This window comes from Artibeus jamaicensis, unplaced genomic scaffold, assembly GCF_021234435.1.
Source record: "Artibeus jamaicensis isolate MK-2021 breed Jamaican fruit bat unplaced genomic scaffold, CSHL_Jam_final contig_867, whole genome shotgun sequence".
Taxonomy (NCBI): Eukaryota; Metazoa; Chordata; class Mammalia; order Chiroptera; family Phyllostomidae; genus Artibeus; species Artibeus jamaicensis.
Genome location: NW_026521995.1, coordinates 11153117 through 11176687, shown reverse-complemented (window position 1 = coordinate 11176687; position 23571 = coordinate 11153117). Strand labels below are relative to the sequence as shown.

The 23571-nt window shown below is 39.9% G+C and overlaps 1 protein-coding gene across 4 annotated transcripts in view; it reads right to left on the bottom strand.

The window, feature by feature from the left end:
- Positions 1 to 7247: 7247 nt before the first annotated feature.
- Positions 7248 to 23571, bottom strand: part of LOC128628610 (WAS/WASL-interacting protein family member 1-like) — a 29512-nt gene continuing 13188 nt past the window's right edge. Inside the window, exon 2 of one of the 4 annotated variants that reach the window (XR_008393047.1) lies at positions 7248 to 7295. The gene's annotated coding sequence lies outside the window, so the exon portion shown is untranslated. Of the gene's footprint in view, positions 7296 to 20809; positions 22064 to 23571 lie in introns of those variants that run through there. The other 3 variants (XR_008393048.1, XR_008393043.1, XM_053673494.1) reach the window with 3 other exon arrangements.

The following is a 23571-nucleotide window of genomic DNA, read 5'->3' as shown; positions in this document are numbered from 1 at the left end:
CCACCACCTCAAAAATCCAAAAACATCTCTACTACAGAAGAGATAACAAGAATCACCATACCTGTTACTCTTCTTCATCGTAGGTTTTTACTGTTAGCTTAGAACAATGTGACCAATTCTGGTCACTGGGCTGCTAGTAGGATTTAGTTGGGTCATTCACACTGTGCCCTTGGAACCACATGCTGAGATGAGAGTGTCACAAAATAGGTGAGCTAATGTCAGCTTGAGTTTCTGGTGGTCTCTGGAGCAGCACCACTGTCTGCCTTCCATGGATGCGTGACATGAACTACACAAACTACTCTCGTTCAAGCTAATATTACTAAACCCTTTATTTCTTGTTCATGCCTAAGTGAATCTGAATGCCTTAGGTTCATTTAAAATTGTTATAGTAAGTAGTCTCCAGTTCTATAGATCTGAGCTTTCTAAAATACTGACCTCTAAAAGTCAAATTCTATCTCGGTTACTAATTTTACCACATTTAAATTTGTGCAAATGAGGGGAATAAAACCTTCTGTGGGTAAGAGAAGGGATTTAGCACACTTAGTGACTCGGAAAAAGTAAACGAAGTGAAATGACACCGTCAGTGGTTGACCTGGAGAAAGAACACAGAGCTGGCTCTGCTACCCGGATCGATAATTTCCTTTTTACTTATTCGTATCCTTAACCAGGACAGGAAACCTCACATTTCTCTTAAATTCAAATGTGTGTGCACGTAATTACGATATAACTGTGCACACAAAAGTACACTTAGCCTGCTGCCTCATTTACTGTTGAGTCAGAATCCCTCGTTGACTTGTGATCACCTCACTCAACTCTGGCTGTGGTTCCATTCAGCCACATCTGCTGATATTTTCACTCAAGGCCATAGAAATGATGCCACCTTGTACTCTCCAAGGGTAGAGGTGCCCTTTCTAACCTGCCAGCCCTATCCACAGGTCTGTGAGGTAGAGGAAAGAAGGACCTTGTCTTTTTTTTTTTTGGCAACTCTTGGTATTAGGTAAATGCCTCTCAAGGCCAGCATTCTTTCCTCTGCAGCTAACAAAAGTATTCGGACCAAGAAAAGTGAATGAAAGGTGGAGAAAGGTGGCAAGACCTGCTTTAATCTTCTCTGCTCCTTTTCTTCCTTTTTTTCTATTTGCCTGCCTTCTTTTCTGTTAGCATGATCTCTGGTTTCTACTTCTGACTGTCTTTGCCTTACACACCTGATCACTTAACATATAAATTATTTAAGTGTTTTTTGTGTCATATAAATCTTTGGGAATCTGGGGCAATCTATGGCTCTCTCCTGGGAAAATCGCAGAGATACTATGTTTAGAACTACAAATAAATAAATAAATAACCCTATAAGATTCAGATATTCTGTGTTCAACTAAAAGTCTCCAGTCTCTTAAAGTATTATTCCCCAGAAATCCATTTGTAGCATAAGAATCTGGTCCTGGCATTTTCTTAAAACTTTTCAGTTCTACTTTCGCAGCAACAAGTTCTTGGTTTACTCACGAACCTTTGCCAGGAATCAGGGTGGGGTGGTGGGAAGAGCATTCACTTGAGCACAACCCATGCCTGGGTTAAATACTGGCTTTTTTCTTGTCATCTATGTGACAATGGAAAACATACGGAGGGTCCATCGTCTCAACTGTCCACTGCTTCTTTTTCACAGACAAATACAAGATGAAGTAAGGATTTTCAAAACTGCTTCTGGCCTGTTGGTGTGTCTAGCGCTCTCTTTAGAATGCGTGGGTGCTGAGCACTCGCTGTTGCCAGGGTGGAAACGAGTGTGAGGCCCCTGGACCACAATGCGACAGAGTGATGTGTCCTCTCATAAGCAGCCAGAAAGTCAAATCACACACTTTATGAATTAGAGGTAAGAGATTAATCTGAGGCCTCCAGCGGATTTCTTCTTTTCCTTCTTTTCTTTTAGGAGACCCCTTTGCACAGCTTACTGATTTGCTTTGTTTTATTTCTTCTTCATATATCATTCAGTACCTGCTCTCCAACATTTTTTTCTTTTTTATTATAATTTTTTAAATTTTTAATTGTTCAAGTAAAGTTTTCTGCCCTTTACCCCCACCCCAGCTCACCCCCCCACCCTTCCCACCTCCCTCCCATCTCCACTCCCACCTTGTTATTGTCCATGTGTCCTTTATACGTGTTTCTGCAAACCCTTCTCTGCTTCCCCTGAAATTCCCTCTCCGCTCCAGTCACTGTCAGCTTGTTCTCTATTTCAGAGTCTTTGGTTATATTTTGCTTGTTTGTTTGTTTTTTTCATTAGATTCCTGTTAAAGGTGAGATCATATGGTATCTGTCTTTCACCACCTGGCTTCAAGATTTTTCTTTCTCATTACTTTAAAATTCTTTTTAAAATAGAAGATAGTCTTGATTTCAACATTATGTGTTTTATTTCATCTAAATATCAGGTCCTCTAAATTTCCTACTTATCCAAGAACAGACAAAAGAACCTGAACTCATGCCACCTCCTTCTTACACACCCATGTTCACTATTTTTGCACCGTACACACATAAAGCTCTATTTTATTCCAGTCATGCTGAAATGGCTGTGATATATTATTACTCAGTATTCAAGCCAAAAATTTCAAGTAGATATAATGTAAAAATCTCTTCTGTACATATAAACAGGTCACAGAACCAATAATCTGCTCTAATATGCCTCTTTACAAAGCTCAACTCCGAAAGAAAACTTTGAAGGGAAATATGAATGCATTCTCTCTTCCTAACAAAAGAGAGTGATTTCTCATGGTTAAGAAAAATTGTGTTATTCTTTTAGTTATCTTTGTGAGTTTAAACCAAATCATTGCAGAATATCAGCCAGTGGTGCCCACTTGTAACATCCTCTTCCCCAAAAAGGCATTAGAAGACTTCGTGCAGGGGTTCTGCCCAGCGTGGAGGGGGGAGCTCAGAGTGGTCCCACAGGGAAAGGGCGCTGGGCTCAGAGTTACCTGGAAGGGGGGAGGGGAAACGTGGAGTGGGGAAGTTATCGTTCCGGAAAAGTCACCCCTTCCTCACCGAGAGTCACGTTTTCAGGTTATCACAAATACACAGGAAGCAGGTTGTCAGTATGGGGAAGGCAATTTGTTGGGTTGAAATTTGAGAGCAGGAATAAGGAGGAGGTATAAGTGCAGGTCTGTCAGAGACCCAGCTGAAAACCCAACTCTTCTCCTGCCCAGGGGCGTTTAGGTGGGGTTGTCACCTGAGTTGCCACCCTCCTAAAACAGAATAATGAAGGAGATTTGGTGTGGGGGGGGTGGAGTGAACATAATCTTCTTCCTCTACTCCTTTTTTCTCTGCTGGTTGAGGTCAGAGCTTGCTTGGTAGCCGCGGACCAGCTCCCCGGCAAGGGGCTTCTGTCCACTGGAATGTATCACAGGTTTCCGTGAACTCTCTACTTTCAGACTCAGTGCGGTGTGTTCCTGCGAAAGGACATCCCGACGTCATGCACTGTGTAGTGCACCACCTGGGCCCCCTTCAGGCATGAAGACCTTAGTCCCCCAGCTGCGAGAGGGCTGTCAGCAGCCAGGTCTCAGCCACTGGCTCCTTGTGAACTACCTGGTCTGCAAAGAAGTGCCTCGCCCAAGGCTACATGGCGCCCTTTGCTCAGTGGCCCACGTCCAGCAACTCGCTCAGATGGGACCATCCAGGTGCAGAGTTCTCTGTGGGGCAACTGGAGCTTTCGTGAAGACTTCATCCTAGTCATCTTCACATCTGCCCAGCCCCGGCTCCTGCCCTTCCTGGCCTTCCTCAGGTGAGACACAGGAGCGCTCCGTAAATGTCCTGAGCACTCGTCACCACTTTAGAGTCCGCTTTCTGGGAGAAACACATATCGAAGCATTATTTGCTTCACTGTACTGAAAGCAATAGCACACGGACTTTTACAGAAAACTCTTAAATATGGTACAATTTTTGAGAGCTTTCTGATTGTTGGTTGTTATTATTGAACTAATGTAATGAAATAAAAATTTAATGGGTAATTATTCTTTTTTTGAAAATGATGACTTTTAAGAAATGAAGGCTTAGTGACACGGGAAAGTGAACCTGGAGACCGAGTGCTTAGGTAACTTACATAGTACACATCTCGCATGTGCTGAGCATATGGGATGTCAGGGAACAGCCCTGGTCATTTGAGCCCCGATTCATTGCCAGTAATTTTTAAATTTTTTGGTTTTTACTTAATCTAACTCTTGCTGTTTCCTCCACTGGCAGGAAAGTGAAAAATACCCATAAGAAAATTTCCCTCAGATAAAATGACATGTCCCAGCTGTCCCCAGCAGCCCAACAAAAACAAAAGAAAATAAATCTCCCAAACTACAGACCCCTGTGCTTATACAGGAGGGGAAGGAAGGCAGAGAAACTGGCAATTACTGAGCTGTAGAGGTAGCCTTTGTTGGTACCTGCCCCAAATGCAAACACTGGTAGAAAGATTAACTCCTTTAGCCCATTAGAGAAAGCAAGGGGAAGGGGGAGGAGAGGAGCAGTGAAGGGAAAGGGGGGAACTTTGAAGGAGAAATGAGCTGGGGGAAGTATGCAACAGCAGAAAGCCCCTGATAGATGGAAATCTCACTCAGTAAAAATTGGCTATAATGTACATGCAATTCCTTTGATAAAGTTCTGTTGTCTCCTGAAGGAAGATTAACCACGAGCATGTCAAGTAACAAATAAAAATAAAATAAAAGACGAGAGAGAAGGTGCTGATCCTTTTTTTTTAAAAAAAGTTTATTCTCTTGCTGATTTGTTTCCCCAGAAAATAACTGTCTAAAATTGAGAAATAACTACAACTCTTCTGTAATATTCTCTGGGGAAAGAAAAAGAAGAGGAAGGAAAACATGTATATTACCAAAAAAGCCTACGTAGTGTGGTAGGTTAAATTAGAAATGGGTTTGTCTCTCATCAGAAGGGGTGTAAGACATAAATGAATAATCAGAGAAAAATAAAATACTCATTATATACAGACCAAATTTAGCTATTTAAGAGAACTTATTCAAAGCATGCATGTTAAATAAGAAAAAACAAAAAATATAAGAACAAAAGGACACAGTATGTTAGCACATGACTGTGGAGAGGCTGTGTTTTAAGTGCTTTCTAGTTGATTATAATCTGGCACAAAATGTTAAGGGCGTTAGTAAGACAGCTGGCAGTTGAGTCTACTGCCAGTGTTTATCATCAGCCACACCTTTCCGAGGACCTCCTGGGCCAGTGACCAACCCCACTCCATCCTGTGAGGGAAAGGCCCAGGTGTGAGTGCACAGAACTCACAGGGTGTCCACTAAGAAGCCTCTCTACCATGTTCTCTAAATACCCGAGCGATTGTACAAGAATGCGGATTACAAACATTGTGTGGTTACAACTTAAATGCAGTCCTTGAGATGACGCAGGTGTTCTGGGGGCCGGGGATCTGAAGGTCTGCGACCCACTGAGGGTTCTTGGCCAAACTGTGTCTTTCTGTGGGCTTTCCATTTCCAATCATGGTGACGTGGGTGTGTCACTTTGTATGCTAATGTATTACAATAGGTGTATAATGAAGCTCAGAGTTATATCAAGGTATAATTAGTTGCCAAATTGAACTGAGCTGGTCTTTTGCTGGTTCTAAGCCATAAATCTGTTGAGGGTTTATAGCCCTTGACAGTCCTTGTAGCCTTTATCCCTTACAGCCATTTTACCACACACCTTATCTCATAGGTACTTATATTTGGCCTGAAAGTATTAAACATCAAGTTTTCTTTCTAAAAGAATAATATCTCATTGAGTTTGGATGGAACATTTTGTATGTATGCTGACCTCTTTATCAGTATTTTATTCTCTGTAGGAAAACAATTTGGATTTTGATCAAGTCCTACGTGTATATATAAATAAAAGCTAAGCACCACGTGGCAACATAAGAACAGTATTGACAAGTATTGTCTTTGCCTTCCAAGGTCAGCCTTCGCATGAAGTCCATCCACTGAAGTCGTTTGTGGCAAGTACTTTGTGAACGGAGTTTGTGCATTTTTCTCTCTTTATACCAATTATGTCTATTTTGGAATGGGAGTTTTTAACGTGTGTGGTAGTTTTCAAAATGTGTCCATGGTAGTTTTCAAAATGTGTCCATGAACTCTTTGTTCTTCCTCTCAGGAGATGGAATCTAATTCATCCTTCCTAAAGTGTGGGCTAGATCTAGTCACTCACTTCCAGCCAATAGAATTTTTTTTTAAGATTTTATTTATTTTAGAGGGGAAGGGAAGGAGAAAGGGAGAGAAGCGCCAATGCATGGTTCCCTCTAGTGTGTCCCCCACTGGGAACTGGCCCACAACCCAGGCATGTGCCCTGACTGGGAATTGAACCGCGATCCTCTGGTTCACAGGCCCGTGCTCAATCCACCGAGCCACACCAGCCAGGGCCTATTCTTATTTTTTTAATTGTGGTGAAGTATACTTAACATTGACCATTTCAACCATTTTTCAGTGTACAGTTCAGTGTATAATTTAGCCTTATGAGAGACCCAACCTAAAATTTTCCAGCTAAACTGTTTCCAGATTTTGGATTCCTCTTAGAAATGTGTCATTTTTCATTGAACAGTTCTGTTCACTGATACTCACGTTGTGGCCCAAGTGAAACTGTACCCTTCCCCCAGCCCCAAGCCCCCAGCCCCCAGCTCCCAGCCCCCAGCCTCCAGCAGCCACTGTTCGACTTCCTTTCTCTGTGAGTCTGAGTACTGGAAGTGTCTAAGTGGAATGATATAGTATTTGTCATTTTATAACTGGTTTATTTTGCGTAGCAAAATGCTCATCTTCAAGGTTCATCCATGTTGTAGCATGTGTTAGGATTTTTTTCCTTTTTCAGGCTAAATAACATCCCATTGCATGTATATACTTCTCGTTCATCTATTCATCCACTGATGGACACTTGGGCTGCTTTCACTTTGGGGCTGCTATGAACATGGCTATATAACTCCCTACTGTCAATTTACTTGCCATATATGAGTATACCTATGGGTGGAATTGCTGGATTGTATGGTAATCCATGGCTTAACTGTTTACAGGAAGGACAGTGAGCACCCACTCTCAAGTAGTTGCCTTTATCCTTATATTATTGTTTTATTTTCTTTACCACAAACCTCATCCGAAATTCTCTTTCATTTCTTTTACTTATCTTTTATTTGCTTATCCGGTCTCTCCCAGCAAACTGTTAGATCCAGAGGAGCAGAGACCTTTTCTGTCATATTCACTTTACTCCCAGCACTGGGTCCACAGGAAGTGCTAGATGGGCAGTCAGTCACTGGACGAGTGGGAAGCATGAGTGGGAAGAACCTGGCACACCAGAGGGAGAAGAGAAGGCTCAGTGCCTGCAGCTCAGGAAGCAAGGCGACATGTGGGGAGGGTGATGCTGGGAGACTGGCAGACACCAGTGCTGCAAGGCCTCTGAGACCTTGTGGGTATATCTCTATTTCGCTCTCTCTAAATGGAATCCCTTCATTCCACTTCTCTTCACTGTCTGACCAACTGCTCCATTCTTCAATTTCTACTTTAAATATCTGCCTGCCCACCTGCCTAGCAGAATTGGATGTGCCCTTATCTGGTTTCCCAAGTCAATTCATATCTCAATTTTAGGGCTTCTATTGAGTCATTGATCTGTTTCCAAGCTTCTCTCTCCCATTGACTTGAGTTTGAGGGCAAGTCTCTTGTCTGACCTCTCTTATTTCACATTGTATAGTGGGTGCCCAGTGCACTTTACTATGTGTGCGAGTGGATAGATAATGGGGGGATAACATGGACCTCGGGGCTTTGTTCACCCCTAGCTAAGCTTTGAGGCCATGCTGTGGTTTCTAGATGCACAGCCTCCTCTCGAAGTTTATTCCAGGAAACTCCCAATCTTGGTAGAATGGCCTTATGTAGTAGGTCTCCTATGGGGTCCAGTGGTACAGACACATTGAGCACCTAAGAAGGGTGCTCTGGGAATGTCCCTTTGTGAATTATGTGGGCCGTCCTATTGTAATTGAGTCTTGATTACTATTGGCCTGCTCATGAGTGAGACTGACCCTCAGACTGGCTGACTGAGAGGCTCACCTCCTACACAGTGTGCAAGCTGCAGTGCAGGTGCTGATTTCATGAAGCAGGATTCGTCTCAGCAGGGTTTGGTGTCTCCTGAGAGCTCCCTGTGGATATGCTGCTTGTGAAGCTTATTGGATTCTGCTCTGTTGTTTCCTGAACATGACACTGGATGTGGTGGTTCTGGGCCCATTCAGAGGGACTCTGGTTCAGTCCTATGTCAGACACTGCCTGTGACTGCCACTGGGCAACCTGTTTTTAGCTGTCAGCAATCCACAGCTTGTGGCTCCCTCTGCTGGGCCTGGGTGTGTGTGAAAGGACCAAGCTGTGCACCAAGGCCAGCTTTTACCAGCATCAGAATTGGGAACAGATCAGCAAAAGCCTCAAAACACCCCAAGATCTGCCTCTGCCTACAGACTGCCCATTAGGCTTAGCCACTGAAAGATCCTCTGGCTAATACTCTTCAGGAGGGAGTAAAGGACACAGAACTGAGCAAGAGAGATTCCAGTGGGTGGGGCAATTGCTTTCCCCCCAGGCTGTTGCCACAGGGCGGGGAGTGCTCTGCCTGAGAGAGATGGCATCTGCAGTGTGGGAAGATGAGTGAGCACAAGGAAACTGGAAGCTGACCTTCAGATCTCTCCTCGGCACCACAAACCCCAGACTCTGCTCACATGGCTCTAACCGACTTTGTTCTCCCTTTTTTGGAGCCCAGGGTAAGTGGCTATGAACAGTATTTTGAATGTTGGCCCTTTTAGAGGATGGTTGTATCTCTAGCTGTCTGTCCCCAGTAGACCGAAACCCCACTGCTTTTCACAGATGAATGTTATGTGGGTGCCTTTCCAGGTTCTGGTGCTCTAGGCTGGGTAGCCAGCTTGGTGTTTACACCCAACATTTCTCAGGGGCACTCCTGCCCCAAAAGCTGACCTATCCTAGCCAGCAGTCTTGTGCCTCCACACTTCCTACCAGTCTCAATGTCGCTTCTTCTATAAATACTTGGTTATAACACTTCTTTCCAGGTAGTCCTCAGTTGGTTATTCAGGATGATTTTTCTGTAATTCAGTTGTAGTTCCAATTTGGTCCTGGGAAGAAGTTAGTGTAGCTTCCACCTAATCCAGCACCATCTTAGATCTTTGCTATTACATTTGTTTGTTTGTTTGTTTGTTTGATCCAACGACCCTACCTCTTGAGTAAGATAGTAATATAACTTTTAGTCTTGGCTCTGGCTGGAGGGAGGAGAATAGGAGAAGTTTCCCTAAGAATTCCCAAAGACAAGAGTGTCCTCTTACATTTTAAGGCATGAATGTATGTGCCTTAAATAATAAATTTTATTTATAAATTAAATGCCTTAAATAATATGCCTTAAATGCCTGAAATTAAATGCCTTAAATAATATGCCTATTATAAATTATATGCCTTAAATAATAAATTTATATTTATTTACCTATATGCCCCTAGGTACCTGGAATAAACAAGTGTAAATCCATTCTCGAGGAATCCAACTTAAACACAGACTTCAAAGAATAACAAGTGATGAATTTACACAAACATTAATTCACAATCAGAAAACACAAAACACATGAAGAAACATGCCACTGTGGGTGAGACTTAGGAGAAGTAATAAATAATAGAATCACACTTGAAAAGACTAAAGGTGTTCAAAGAAGAAAAAGATAAATAAAATAAAATACAATTAAAAACAAAAACAAAAAGGACAAGAAAATTTAAACAGGGAAAAAAGACTAAAGGTTTCAGATTTGAAATATAAAATAAGTAAGTTTAATTTGCTAAAGTAAATAAAAGACAATATGAGACATATGACTAAGAAACACAAGACCACAAAAAATAGTCAGGTACTTTAAAAAATATTATACAAAACTCCTAAAATGAAAATATTTAAAAATAAAATTAGAGATATAATGGATTGGCTATTCAGAAGACACAGTTAAAGAGAGATAATGGAATAGAAAATGTGAAAGTGAGATTAAGAGACATAGAATAGAGTAAGAGAATGGAGCAAGAAAACATTTAAAGATATAGTGGCTAGGAATTCCCAGTGTTAAAAAAAGACTCAAATATCAGTTTCAAGAAGAAATCAGACGAAAGAAGTCACACTCAGATTCTCCTGGATTACCCTTCTTTTCTGAGGACCCCAGGATACTGTACTGATCCATGAGTAAGTAAGATTTTTGTTAACACCTAGTATAGGCCCTAAACACCATTAATAATTAGTTTCACTAAATAATTGTAGTCTAGTATATGCTTTATAGTCCATATTTTATTTTAAGCTGATTTTGGTTAATGGTTATCTAAAATAATTTTAAATGTATCCTCTCACCCCAGTTATGTAAAAATTAAATATATAGACTTGGATGGCAAACAAATACATTTTAATACAAGGCAAGATCCTTTGTTCACACTTACTGAGATAAGGAGAAGAGTTTCTTTTCACCTGTTGACTACAGTGTTCATGTAAAGCTTAGGAATAGTAATTTCAGAGTTATAGGCATCTGCTTTTTCATCAAGGGAATATTCTTTTCCACTTGCATCCCATGGGATACAATAATAGGGATGATAACAATGTATGATAATGATAATGATGAATTACAGCAGTAAGCACTAGAATAGGAGTCAGCAAGCATTTTCAATTTCTGCAAAAGATGGAATAGTATTTTAGACATTGTAAGCCAGATGCTCTTTATCTCATTGTCTCAACTCTGATGTTGTAGTATTAAAGGAGCTATGAACAGCATGTAAATAAATTAAACTTTACTTACAAAAACAGGCCAGGGTTTTACTCTATGGCTGTAGTTTGCTCTACCATGGATTAAAATACAGGCATACCTTAGAGAAACTGCAAGTTCAGTTTCAGACTACTGCAACAAAGCCAGTAACACAATAAAGTGAGTCATAATCTTTTTGCAGAGGGAAGGCCTGGCTTTCAATTTGTAAAAAACACTACATTTGTGAAGCTCAATAAAACAAGGTATGCCTATATTGAGGGTGTCTGAAGTCCAGTGAATTACTTAGTTGTAGCTAGGCGTACTTCTTAAATTTTGCTTAAATTATATTATTTTCAAACTGTATCATAAATTAGTATAATAATAAAGATAGAATACATTTATTTTATTTTTAACATATATTTTAATTGCATTTTATTGATCATGCTATTACAGTTGTCCCAATTTTTCCTTCTTTGCCCACTCCACCCAGCACCCTCACTCCCTCACACAATCCTCACACCGTAATTTATGTCCATGGGTCATGTGTAGGTTCTTTGGCTACTCCATTTCCTATACTGAACTTTACATCCCCATGGCTATTCTGTAACTACCTATTTGTATTTCTTAATCCCCTCCCCTCTTTACTCATTCCCCCAAACCCCTCTCCCATCTGGCAACCATCAAACTGCTCTCTGTATCCATGATTCCATCTCTGTTCTTTTTGTTTGATTAGTTTGTTTTTTAAATTTAGTTTTGATAAGCTTGTATTTTTTGCAATTTTATTCTTCATAGTTTTGGTCTTTTTCTTAATAACTCCCTTTAAAATTTCATATAATAATGGTTTGGCGATGATGAACTCCTTTAGTTTTTTTCTTGTCTTGGAAGCTCTTTATCTGTCCTTTGATTCTAAATGATTGCTTTGCTGAATAGACCAATCTTGGCTGTAGTTGCCTGCTTATCAGACTTTGAATATTTCTTGCCAATCTCTTCTAGTCTACAAAGATTCTTTTGAGAAATCACTTGACGGCCTTCTGGGAACATTCTTGTAGATAACTAACTGCTTTTCTCTTGCTGCTTTTAATATTCTCTCTTTATCTTTAACTTTTGGCATTTTAATTATGATGTGTCTGGGAATGGGCCTCTTTGCCCACTTTTTTTGGAATCTCTGTGCTTCCTGGACTTGCATGTCTATTTCCTTCACCAGATTAGGAAAGTTTTCTTTCATTATTTTTTCAAGTAAACTTCCAATTTCTTGCACTTTCTCTTCTCCTTCTTTCACCCCATGATGGGAATGTTGGACCTCTTGAAGTTGTCCCAGAGGGTCCTTACACTATCCTCATTTGGGGGAGGTCTTTTTTTCTTCTCCTTGTTCTGATTGGTTGTTTTTTGCTTCCTTATGTTCCATATCATAAATTGGATTCTCAGCTTCATCCACTTTACTGTTGTGACCTAATATAGTAGGTGTCCTGTAAAGTCCAGTGACACAGCCTCTGCTATCAACCAAGCTGGATACGCAAGGCGTGCCCTTTGTGTGGGCTGGGTACACCCTCCTTTTGTAGTTGAGCCATGATTGCTGTTAGCAGGTCAAAAGAAGGGATTTCCCAGGCCAGTCAGCTGCAAAAACTGGCTGTTTCCACTGACCACAAACCTTTGCCTCTATGGAGGATGAGTTACGTGAGAGCAGGGTGGTGGTGATCTGATGTGGTCTGTAGATGTCCACTGGGTGCACATGCTCCAGGGTTTCCCAAGTGGTACAGGCCAAGGTCAGCCCCCACCTGTGTTTTGCCCTGGACCATCCTGCCCAAGTTATAAAGCAATCTGAGGTGGCTGCTACTTGTGCTGGCCTTGGAAATTCCCAGGCAAAGTCAAGATATGAATCTAGGCCAGTTGCTGCTGGGACTAGGACACTTAGCAAGAGGGGACTTACTGAGGCTGACTGTTGCTTCTTTGATAGGATTTAGGAAGTCGTAAAGCATGAGCCAAGACCAGCTACTCATATGGAAAAATCACTGTTAACAGCTTGGATTGGTGCATAATTTTGTTGAGATGCAGTCTCAGGGGATTTTCTGGGCAGGGAAAACACTGTTAACCATGTTGATGGACTCTTAGATATGGCACCCACCTGCTGGCTCTATGGCTCTGTTGAGGGGAGAGTTCAGAAAAGGGACAATGGCCTCTGCCTGCCTTTCTGTCTGATTAGAAAGCTCCTGCCTTGATGCCAGACAGTTCAGTTCCTCCCTGTGTGCCACTAGTGCCTTTCAAACTGCTATTCCAGTGCTGTAGCTCAGAGGGAGTGAGTCTGAGTAAGTCTATGTGTGGGTTCTTTAAGTGAAACTGCTTGGGACTCCAGAAGTTTCTTCCACTGGCTCAATAACTGCTAGTTTTGCAGACAGAAGTTCTGGGGACTTATCTTCCCAGCACCAGAATCCTGGCCTGGGTGGGGCTGGGACTCCTCACTCCTGTGATATCCCTACCAAAATTTTTCCACCACACGTGGATGTGGGACCAGCCAATTCTGCATCTCCACCCTTCTTACCACTCTGGATGTATGCAGTTCCTTTAACTCTGTAATTGTCAGACTTTTATTCAACTTGATTCTGATGGTTCTGAGTAATGGTTACTCAATATTTTAGTTGTAATTTTAATGTCGTTGTGTAAGGAAGTGAGCCATGTTTACCTATGCCAGCATCTTTTTTGTTCTATTTTGTCCCTTCTGGAAGTCTGTCCCTGGCAGGGAACATGCACACTCTCTACATTTATTTTAACCTTCAAAAACAATCCATACCTCTGTCACGCTTTTTGCTAAAGTCTTATAATGACATTTTCTATTTGAACAATAATAATTGGTATCTACTCTTCAGTAATGGTGTTAGTTTTTGCTGTATTACAAGTCAAAACCAAAGCGTAGTAACTTAAAGGATTCTATTATCGACTCACAATTTTGTGGGTTAGCAATTTGGGTCTGTCTTTGCTCCATAATGTATTAGCTGGACTCATCTCACCTGAGTCTCAACTGGAGAGGCTGGACTGGCTGGGTTCTCTCTCCTGGTGCTCTTTCATTCTCTTGCAGGCTAACCTACAGTCCTTCTGAGTAGGAGTGGGCTGACACCCCACCAGCAAGAGAGCACAAACCCTAGTGCACAGATGCTTTTCAAGTCTTTGCATGCATTGTAGTTGCTAATGTTCCATTGGCCAAAGCAAGTCACATAGTCAAGATTTAAGAAGTGAAACAATTGACTCTGCTTCCTGATGGGAAGAGCTGCAAGCTGATTTTGTAAAGGGGCACACATGGAATGGAAAGAACTGATAGCCATTTTCGCTATCAACAATATAGTGAAGTAACTACCAAACTAAGAGACAGAGGAAGCTGAGCAGGGAGAGCTCCTAGAGTAGGTTCCAGAGCTGAGTGGGGTTCATTAACTGCTAAACCTTGACTGAGAACTCAGATAGTCAGCCTGCAGAGCTCACTCTGTGCTCTTGAGATGTCCTTGGGATCATGTATGCTCGCTAAGTCCAAATCCATTTCATTGTCAGCCATTTACTGTACTCCAGGCAAATCCTTAGGTACAAAGTGTGTACAAAGGAGGTAAATAAACAGATGTGTTGCTTAGACATTTAATTCATGTTCCAACAGAGAGCTGTCTTTTAAATTGTTCTCAGATTCTATTATGGTCCACTTATTCCTACTGCAAGGCCAAAACTGGGGTCATTTAGTTAGTTTAGACATATACCCTCACTGCTACTAAGATTTAAAGAAGCTACTAAATTTCTTTTTCTCAGTTCCCTTGGGAACTAGGGGTGTATATTCCTTTCCCTCTGAGCCCTAAGTCTGGCCTCTCAGTCTTAAGGAAAATATGCACTCTTGGTAGCCAAATAAACCCCTACCCAGTTTAACACTGAATCTTACAAAATGTGCTTATCTCTAGTTCCCTTTTTCTGGGAATATAGGGCCAGGCTATTTCTCCTGAGTTGTTCCTGCTTTAAAGCTCTCCCATCCACGCAGAAAACATGGGTTTTCTAAAGGCTTAATATATTTTGATTCTTCTCCACTTTCAGAAGCCCATCTCAGGGGTACATATTCTGAATTTCTTAGAAACCACTGTTTTCTGTATTAACCATTAATGATCATATGCCTTGTACCCAATTACCAAGATATATGAGGTCTGTCCAGAAAGTATCCAGCTGTGTAATATTAAAAAATAGAGATATTTATTGAAGAAGATACAAGAAACATGGTACATAGGATAGTGATCCTCAGTCTCCTTCAAAGTGGGCACCTTGGGGCCTCATACAGTTCACCCAGTAGCCATATGCTACCCCGTTGTATTTTTTTGAATCTCACTGATGGTCTGAAGTCTCTTCCCTTTCAAAGGTGATTTTAGTTTTGGGAAAAGCCAGAAGTTGCAGGGGGCCAAATCTGGGCTGTAGGGGGCCTGAGTCTCCTGAGTGATTAAATCGTTCGCTCTGCATGAGACGTGATGCATGAGTGGGTCTGTTTTGTGATGAAGCTGCCAATCACCATTTGTCCATAGCTGCAGCCTTCTGAATCATCTGAAGAGTTTCCATGAAGGAATGTTCAATCTTAATGTAAAATTTAATGCATATTTGTTGTTCTATTTGCTACATCATTTTGAATGCAACGGTCACACAGTACACATGCTCACTCAAAGTCATCTACCACCCCCACTGACTACTACAGTGAAGTCATCATTGTTCACATCTGAGCATCCTAGTCTACTCTCCTTGGCTGCAAAGTTACATATTTGATATGGCACAAACCATTCTTCTTATATTAACAATCGTTGGACTTTTTCCAGACAGGCCTCATATTCCCAAACTGATATTAATTTTCAAATAAAACTTTTAAAATCTAAAGCTCTTTTTTAAAATTTTGCTATTCCCAGTAAATACCAAAATTTTATCAAAAAATTCTCCAAATTATCCTTTACATGTGTGCTGTTAGGTAGAAAAACTACATACTATATATTTTCAAAAAAATACATACTATAAAATGAAGCCTATATGGACCTATTTTTATTCTTCAAGTCTTACTCCTGATAGTCATTCCTTTTTTAAAAGTTCCTGTGCTTGCTATTTCTGATGGAAATTTTTTTCATTTACAAAATAGAGCAAAACTTGGCTGCAGTTGAGACATACTGTTAATATGGAAAAGGAGTTAATGGGGTGACTCCTCAAGAAAGGAACATGAAATATGCTCTTTTGAGAAACACACGGAGCAGAAAGATTGTATCACAATTTTTTAATCTGCTTTTTCCTGCTTTTGACTTTATCACAATCATGAGAAGGGGCACACTACTACTCCTAGACTTCGCATATATGTTTGTCTAATACAGCTATTCATTTTCAAAGTAGACTATAATTCAGGGCCCCTGTGGACTTTTTAGGACTTCAGTAACCAGTGATTATGTTGCTGCAAATTGTTGGTCAAGAGCATCCCTTTTGGGTGCCAGAAAGAGAAGAACAGCAGCAAGAAAATGAAAACTTATTTGAACAAATAATGAAGGAAAACTTCCCCAATCTGGTGAAGGAAATAAGACTTCCAGGAAGTCCAGGAAGCCCACAGTCCCAAAGAAGTTGGACCCAAAGAGGAACACACCAAGGCACATCATCATTAAGTTACTCAAGATTAAAGACAAAGAGAAAATCCTAAAAGCAACAAGAGGAAAGGAGAGAGTTACCTATAGAGGAGTTCCCCTAAGGCTATCAGCTGATATCTCAAAAGAAACCTTACAGGCAAGAAGGGACTGGAAAGAAGTATTCAAAATCATGAAAGGCAAGGAACTACATTCAAGATTACTCTATCCAGCAGGGCTATCATTTAGAATGAAAGGGCAGATAAAGTGCTTCCCAGATAAGGTCAAGTTAAGAGTTCATAATCACCAAGCCCTTATTATATGAAACAATAAAGGGGCTTATCTAAGGAAAAGAAGATAAAAAATATGAACAATAAAATGACAACAAACACAACTATAACAAATGATCCTAAAAGAAAAGAAAAACAATGCAAACAAAAACTAAGCAAACAGCCAGAACAGGAAACAATCAGAGAAATGGACATCACACAGAGGGAGTTCAGTGGGGAGGATGAGGGGAGGAATGGGGAGAAAAGGTACAGGGAAGAAGAAGCATAATTAGTAGGCATAAAATAGATGGAAAGAGATAAAAAATGGCATAACAAACATAGAATTCAAAGAACTTATATGCACATCCCATGGACTTGAACTAAGGGGAGGGAAATGCTGGAGGGTTGGGGGGCAGGGTGGAGTGGGGATAAAGGGGGAAAAATTGCGAAAACTGTAATAGCATAATCAATAAAAAATACTTTAAAATAAAAGAAAAAAGAGCATCCCGTTTACTTAAGCCAGTGACTTTCAACATTTTTCGTCTCATGGCACACATAAACTAGTAAATTCCGGGGAACACACACACAGAATTTTTTGTTTGCTGATCCGACCAAAAAAAGAAACGTATAATTTTAATTCATTCATGCCGGACAGCTACTGTTGTGTTGGCCATTATCATTTTCTACTTGACAATCTAAGGGGAAAGATGTCAGTGAGTGCTCCTGACTAAATAGTTGGATATTGCACATTTTAAAAACTCTTGCAGCGTACAGGTTGAAAATCGCTAGCTTAAGCTTATTGAAGAAAAAATAGAAAACGAAACAAAGAACCATAAGATTCTATTTTAGCTGAGAGAAAATGTGATGGATAGCCACAAAGTAATTCTCAGCAGATGCACTTTGGCAAATTTCCTAGTGGGTGGCAGGCAGGCAGTGGGGTGGGTGACCTTTTTTTTGCTTACCGAGCTCCCCCAAAAGTTGGCTCCCTTTTCTTTTGGAACAGCTTTGGTTATTGAAGAAGAAGAGGGTGGAATAGGTTCTTGGTCGCAGTTGTCTTGTTCATTCATTGGGCTTCTGCCTAAGCTGACCAGGGTGCAGAAGACTAGTGAGGAATATGTGTTAGCAAAGAGAGAAAGGCTGCAGGAGGAAGCTGCCAAAGGCTTGTACCCACATTTCTTACTATATTCTCCATTTCCTTTCCTCTTTTCACCCCTTATTTCTTTTTTCTATCTGCCTCTTAATTTTGCTATCACACACAATTTCTGATTCCTTTTCCTTAATGTACTTCCTTTAGTATAATCAATCATATTTTTTAAAGACCTATCTATACTCAGTTTTTGTTTCTCTGATTAATATTGGAGTAGAAGCAGCAGTAATTAAGAGATAAGTGATACTTCTAAATTAATATTATTGTATATATTTAATTTGCATCTTAATTTAGCATACATAACTAAACTAAGAAATTTGACCAAGACATTCGACTTTTTAATTTTCTTTTCTGAAAGTTTACACACAAAGAGCCTTGTGTTGTCAGTGAGATGTAGAAAGGCTGATTACAGTGGGTAGTTACTGTTGTTTGGCTGTCCTCATGGCAACCCAATCTCTTTTTTTGAGAACTCTTTATAGTGTGTAATTTCTAAGTGGCTGCTTTTCTTTATGGGAACAAAGGTCTTCGGATGGGGAAGTAGCAGGGAGCGGGGTGCTGAGCCTATGACTGAGGACTGGACAACCAGATACTCTTTGGGACATCAAATTTTGAATTGGTGAAGCATTGTTATAAAAACAGTTACAAGTTGCTAAAAGGTTGACATTGCTGCATGTCACCTGCTCCCTGACCCTTGAGAGCAATTTGGTTCCTGTTCTTTGTCCAAGCTGGATTCCCCCAGCTTTCCAGGAATTCATTAAGCTTTTCCAATAAATTCCATTTTGCTTAACATAGCCAGCATTGGTTTTTGGTTTTTACAACAACAACAAGATCTTAACTGAAATACAAACTGCTACTTCTTATTTCATTCCTCTGCCCCCCACCCCCCAAAAAAGTCAGGTCATATTTTCAAAAATGCTCTAGGATACCCACCCCACAATGCTCCCTCTGAAGTAGCTGAGTGGATCATTAATCACTCTAGATAGTTTGGTGAAATAGTTAATATTTCTAAATAAAGTTTTGTATTTCAAGTAAAATGATAGGAAATTCATTAAAAATTGGAAAGACTAAAAACAAAAATGTTCTCTTTTCCGCTAAATGCAACTACTATGAAAATTGTTATCAAAGTTATTTCAAAATCACAAAAACATTAAATAAATATTTCTATTTATCTGTCCATATTCTAATTTAAACATGACTCAGGCAGAATTTTTTTCAGTTTTTTAAAAAATTTAATTTTTTATTCCCTCACAGAGGGCCTGGGAGGGAGAAAGTGAGGGAGACAGACATCTATGTGCAAGAGAAACAACTTGTTGCTTCTCTCATGCTTCCAGCTGGGGGCCCAGGTATGTGCCCTGACCGGGAATCAAATCAGCGCTCTTCCTATTCACAGGCAGGCACTCAATCCACTGAGCCACACGATCCAGGGCTCAGTTTTTTTCTTTGCTACTTGGTCTTTTTCTATTTATAACCCCTTCTGTATAAAATGGACCTTCATTAATGATGTAGTCCGTCAATTCAACCACAAATATTTCTATATTACCTGCTAAAGCCTGGTATTTTTTTGGAGGGGGTTCACTTTGTAGGAAAATAAAGTCTTGGATATGTTCAGGCCATACTGTCTTTTACATCTCACTCACAGTGTGTGATAAACACCTCAATTTGCCCAATGTGATATGGTTTTGAAATTCGATATTTCTGGATTCAAATTCTAGGTCCTCACTTTTACTAGCTGTGTGATCTGAGGCATATTACATAATCTTTATGCTTCTATTTGCACAAAGGTAATAAGAATATCTGCCTTTCTCTGGCTGGTGTGGCTCAATTAGGCGAGTATCATCCTCAGAGAGAGAGGTGGCCAGTTCCATCCCCACTCAGGGCACATGCCTAGGTTCTAGGTCTAGCAGGGCATGTACAAGAGGCGGTAGGAATGCCACCAAGGAGATTCTGATTTTTGCATTTTACATTTCTTTTTGTCAAAAACAAAATATATCCTTCAACACTGGTGAAAGTGTTAACCACACAGAAACTTCATTTCTTTAGTCTGACCTTTTCTTCTTTCTTTCCTTTTGATTCAAACTGGCCTCATCCAGCACCCTGACTCACCTGCCACCTTCTCCCTTGCAGATCTACTCCATTAGTAACTAAGCCCTCAGAACAAGGAGGCCCTGATCAGCATTAAACAATCTTAGGAACCAAGCCCTGGGTCTACTGACCACAGAAGCAGAGTTTCAGTGAAATTAAAGACAACATCGAGGTCTCAGTTGAGTTTCAGCTCCAGACTCAGAAAAGTGGAATGACTCTACTAAACACATCCTTGTGTAACCAGACACAGTGACACTAGGGCTGACATCAGGACCGGATGCATGATCAACTACTCCCTGCCCTGGTAGAGACTATGAAACTGATCGTGACCCTAACTCAATTAGTCCCCTACATATTCTATCCCCTGGAAGCCATAAAAAAGCCAGGTATTTTAGCACTACCTTACCTGTGATTCTGGGCTTGGGGACATTTTCTCAGCCAATAAACACTTAACTTTCTTGGCTACAAACTCCTATTCCTCAGTGACTGGGCTTTGATGCATGTAGGCAAACAGATTCCTGTAATCTGGTAACAAAATGTGTATTTTTAAAAGAAACCACAAGCCCTCACCAGTGTGGCATAGATGGTTGGGCACTGTCCCACAACTGAAAGGTTACCAGTTTGATTTCAGGTCAGGGCACATGTCTAGGTTGTGGGTTCAGTCCCTGGTCAGAGTGAATGTGAGAAGCAACTGGTCAATGTTTTTCTCTCACATCAATGTTTCCCTTCCTCTCTTTCCCCCTCTTCCCTTTTCTCTAAAAAATAAAACATTTAAAAAATTAAAAAACCACAAAATTTACCTTTTAAATCCTTCATTATAATAACATATATAATAGACAAGTATATAAACTTATATACAGTTAAATGAATAGTTATTAAGCATATATATATATATATATATATATATATATATATATATATATGAAACCACCATCTAGGTTAAGAAATAAACTTGTCAGCACTCTAGAAGTAATCCTCTCCAATGCAAAATGCATGTAGTATTATTAATTCAATCCTTAATCTTTTAAATTCAACAGAACACAAATTACCAGTGATACTGGTTTTTTCCCCACAATTGCATTAGACACAAGACTTGAAAATGAATGTTGAATTTATTAGTAGCAAATGTAAAGTAGCAAGTTATTTGTTTTACATAACCTATTTCTACTTGTTAAGACATGCTATTCTTTCAAAAGAAGTGAACGTCATGTTGAAGATACTAATGTCCTCAAAAAGAGAAACTGGAGTTAGCTGTATTACTATGGGTACCTCCTTCATATTTGAATAACCTCATTAAATAGAGATGCCATGATTAGTCAAAGCTAAAGAACTTGAGCATAATATGGTGCATTCTCAAAAGAAGATAATTTCTTTCCATATTTGAATTAGGCTTAGCTACAAGTAAGGAAAAAAGTCCAAAATTACAGTGGTTAACAAAATAATGATTTTCTCTCTCATTAAAAAAATATCTGGAGGTAGTCTCTCCAGGGCTGATATGCCATTCCATTGTGGTAGAACACCAGCCTCTTATTTTTGGCTTCTACTTCATAGTCCAAGGTAGCTATTCAAACTCCAGCTATCACACTGACATTGTAGCCAGAGGAAAGAGAAAGGTAGAATAGCCCTTTCCCTTAATGGTATGTCCTGGAAGTTCCATGGATCACTTATTTTTATATCCTAATAGAAAGAACTTTATCACATGACCATATAATGAATGCTACAGAGAAGTGGGGAAATACAGTCTTCTTCTGGACGGAGATGGGCCCTCTTGAAAACCAAGGATTCTACTAAAAAAGAAAGGGGGAAAAGATATGGGAAGGAAGCCCTTTTGCTACAGAGGTCTTTTTCTGGTGTTTTGGGGTTTTTTTGCAGTGTTCCATAGGTAAATTTATTCACTATGTAAATAGGTCAATAGAGAAAGGTAATGTTTCGATAGGAAAACATAAAAAATCTATTTTAGAACTTTAGAAACTAAATTTAATTTTTCCACCCTGACTGGTGTGGACTGACAGCTGGTCTGAAAACCAGGTCACCAATTCAATTTCTGGTTGGGGCACATGCTTGGGCTGGGGGCCAGGTCCCTTGGTTGGGAGCGTACTAGAGGCAACTAATCCATGTTTCTCTCACATATTGATGTTTCTCTCTCCTTCTCCCTCTATTCACCTTTCACTGGAAATCTCGCACATGGATGTTTCTCTCTTCCTCCCTTCTCTTCTCTCTAAAAATAAATAAAATATTAAAAATTAATTTTTCTAAATGCTGATTTAAGATGGCCTATCTTATTTCACACAGCAGATGAATATTCCTTTATCTGGAAGTATACTTTGTGATGCAAGAAAGAATAAAAGCCAAATAGAAAAAACACTTTAAAAGGAAAGAATTCGAAACTACCATATAGTTGCATACCACCTGGCAAGCAGACAACTCTAAAACAAGTTTGGAGCCTTGCCGATGGAGTCATATGTCCCTACTGTGCTGGGCTGCAAAAACATGCACCTGCCTGTATGCGCCAAGGATGCTCCCTGCTGTGATCTACTTAATGCAGTGACACAAAAGCACACAAAAACCCAATAGTGAGCTTAAAAGATATTTGTACAGAAGTTCTGTTATTCCAAAATGATAGTGAGGCTTGATTAATTAAGAAATATTGGACATTTACATGAGTGAAATTATCATAAATTTTCTTCAAGAAACGCACAAACAACTGGGTACCTGGTAATTCTATTCTAAATTGGGTCAAACTACAGACCTCCCTTGAGCTATCTTCTAGGAATTTAAACTATGAACAAAGTATGTGAATATGCATGTTTGGAAGGCTTTACAGAATCGGATCCTATGATATACTGATGGAGCATTACAACCTGTAAAGAAAGTGTTGCCCAGGATAATGACTGCTAGCTGCAGGACCCAGAGAAATGCTACTTCAACAAGATATAATTGCAGAAAATATTAGAAACCTCTAGGGTTCTGCATCACACTCTACTTATATGCAAATTTCATTTTAGCAAAGCCCCTAAAATGGGTATAATATTTATAAAATTCCGGAGAATAAAAGTGCCCCCCAAAACCACTTATAGGGTTTTCCTCTGCTTTAATTCAAACACAGGTAGTAATATATTAACATTGATAATAATATTGAAGAATATGGAAACCCTTGAGGCTGTGATAGCTCTCTCTCTCTCTTTTGGAGAAATGCTCCCAGTTTATGTAGTTTGTATTATAAAAGACATAAAAACATTTATTTACAAAAAAGAGTAATTGTAGTAGCTTGGTAAAAAGTAGATAAAATTATGAACATTTTCCAAAAAACAAATCAGCTTTTGTATTTTTGGAAGTATCTTGTCATTTTATTTTTGTAATGTTTTATAAAAAATAAGTTTGCAGCAAAAAGTATGCATTGTAAAATGGTCTACAAAAACCAGGGATCTAAATAGGTAAAGCCCGAGTAACTGTTACTGTAGCACTTTAACTCCTTGGCCACGTGGAGGTGCCTCATGTATTATGATCAATAACTGGCCTTTCTGTTTTAGGGTACCTTCCTGGCAAACCAAAGGGTTTTCTTTTGAATCTGACCTGTTCTATTGTAATACTGCCAAGGTTGCAAAAGAAAAGCCTAAAATGGGGACCTAGAAACAATATCCCATCAGTCCAATATTTTAATTTGTGAGTAAATGAGCATATGTACAAGTAGACAATGCCATGAAGATTACATTGACGATTTTGGTT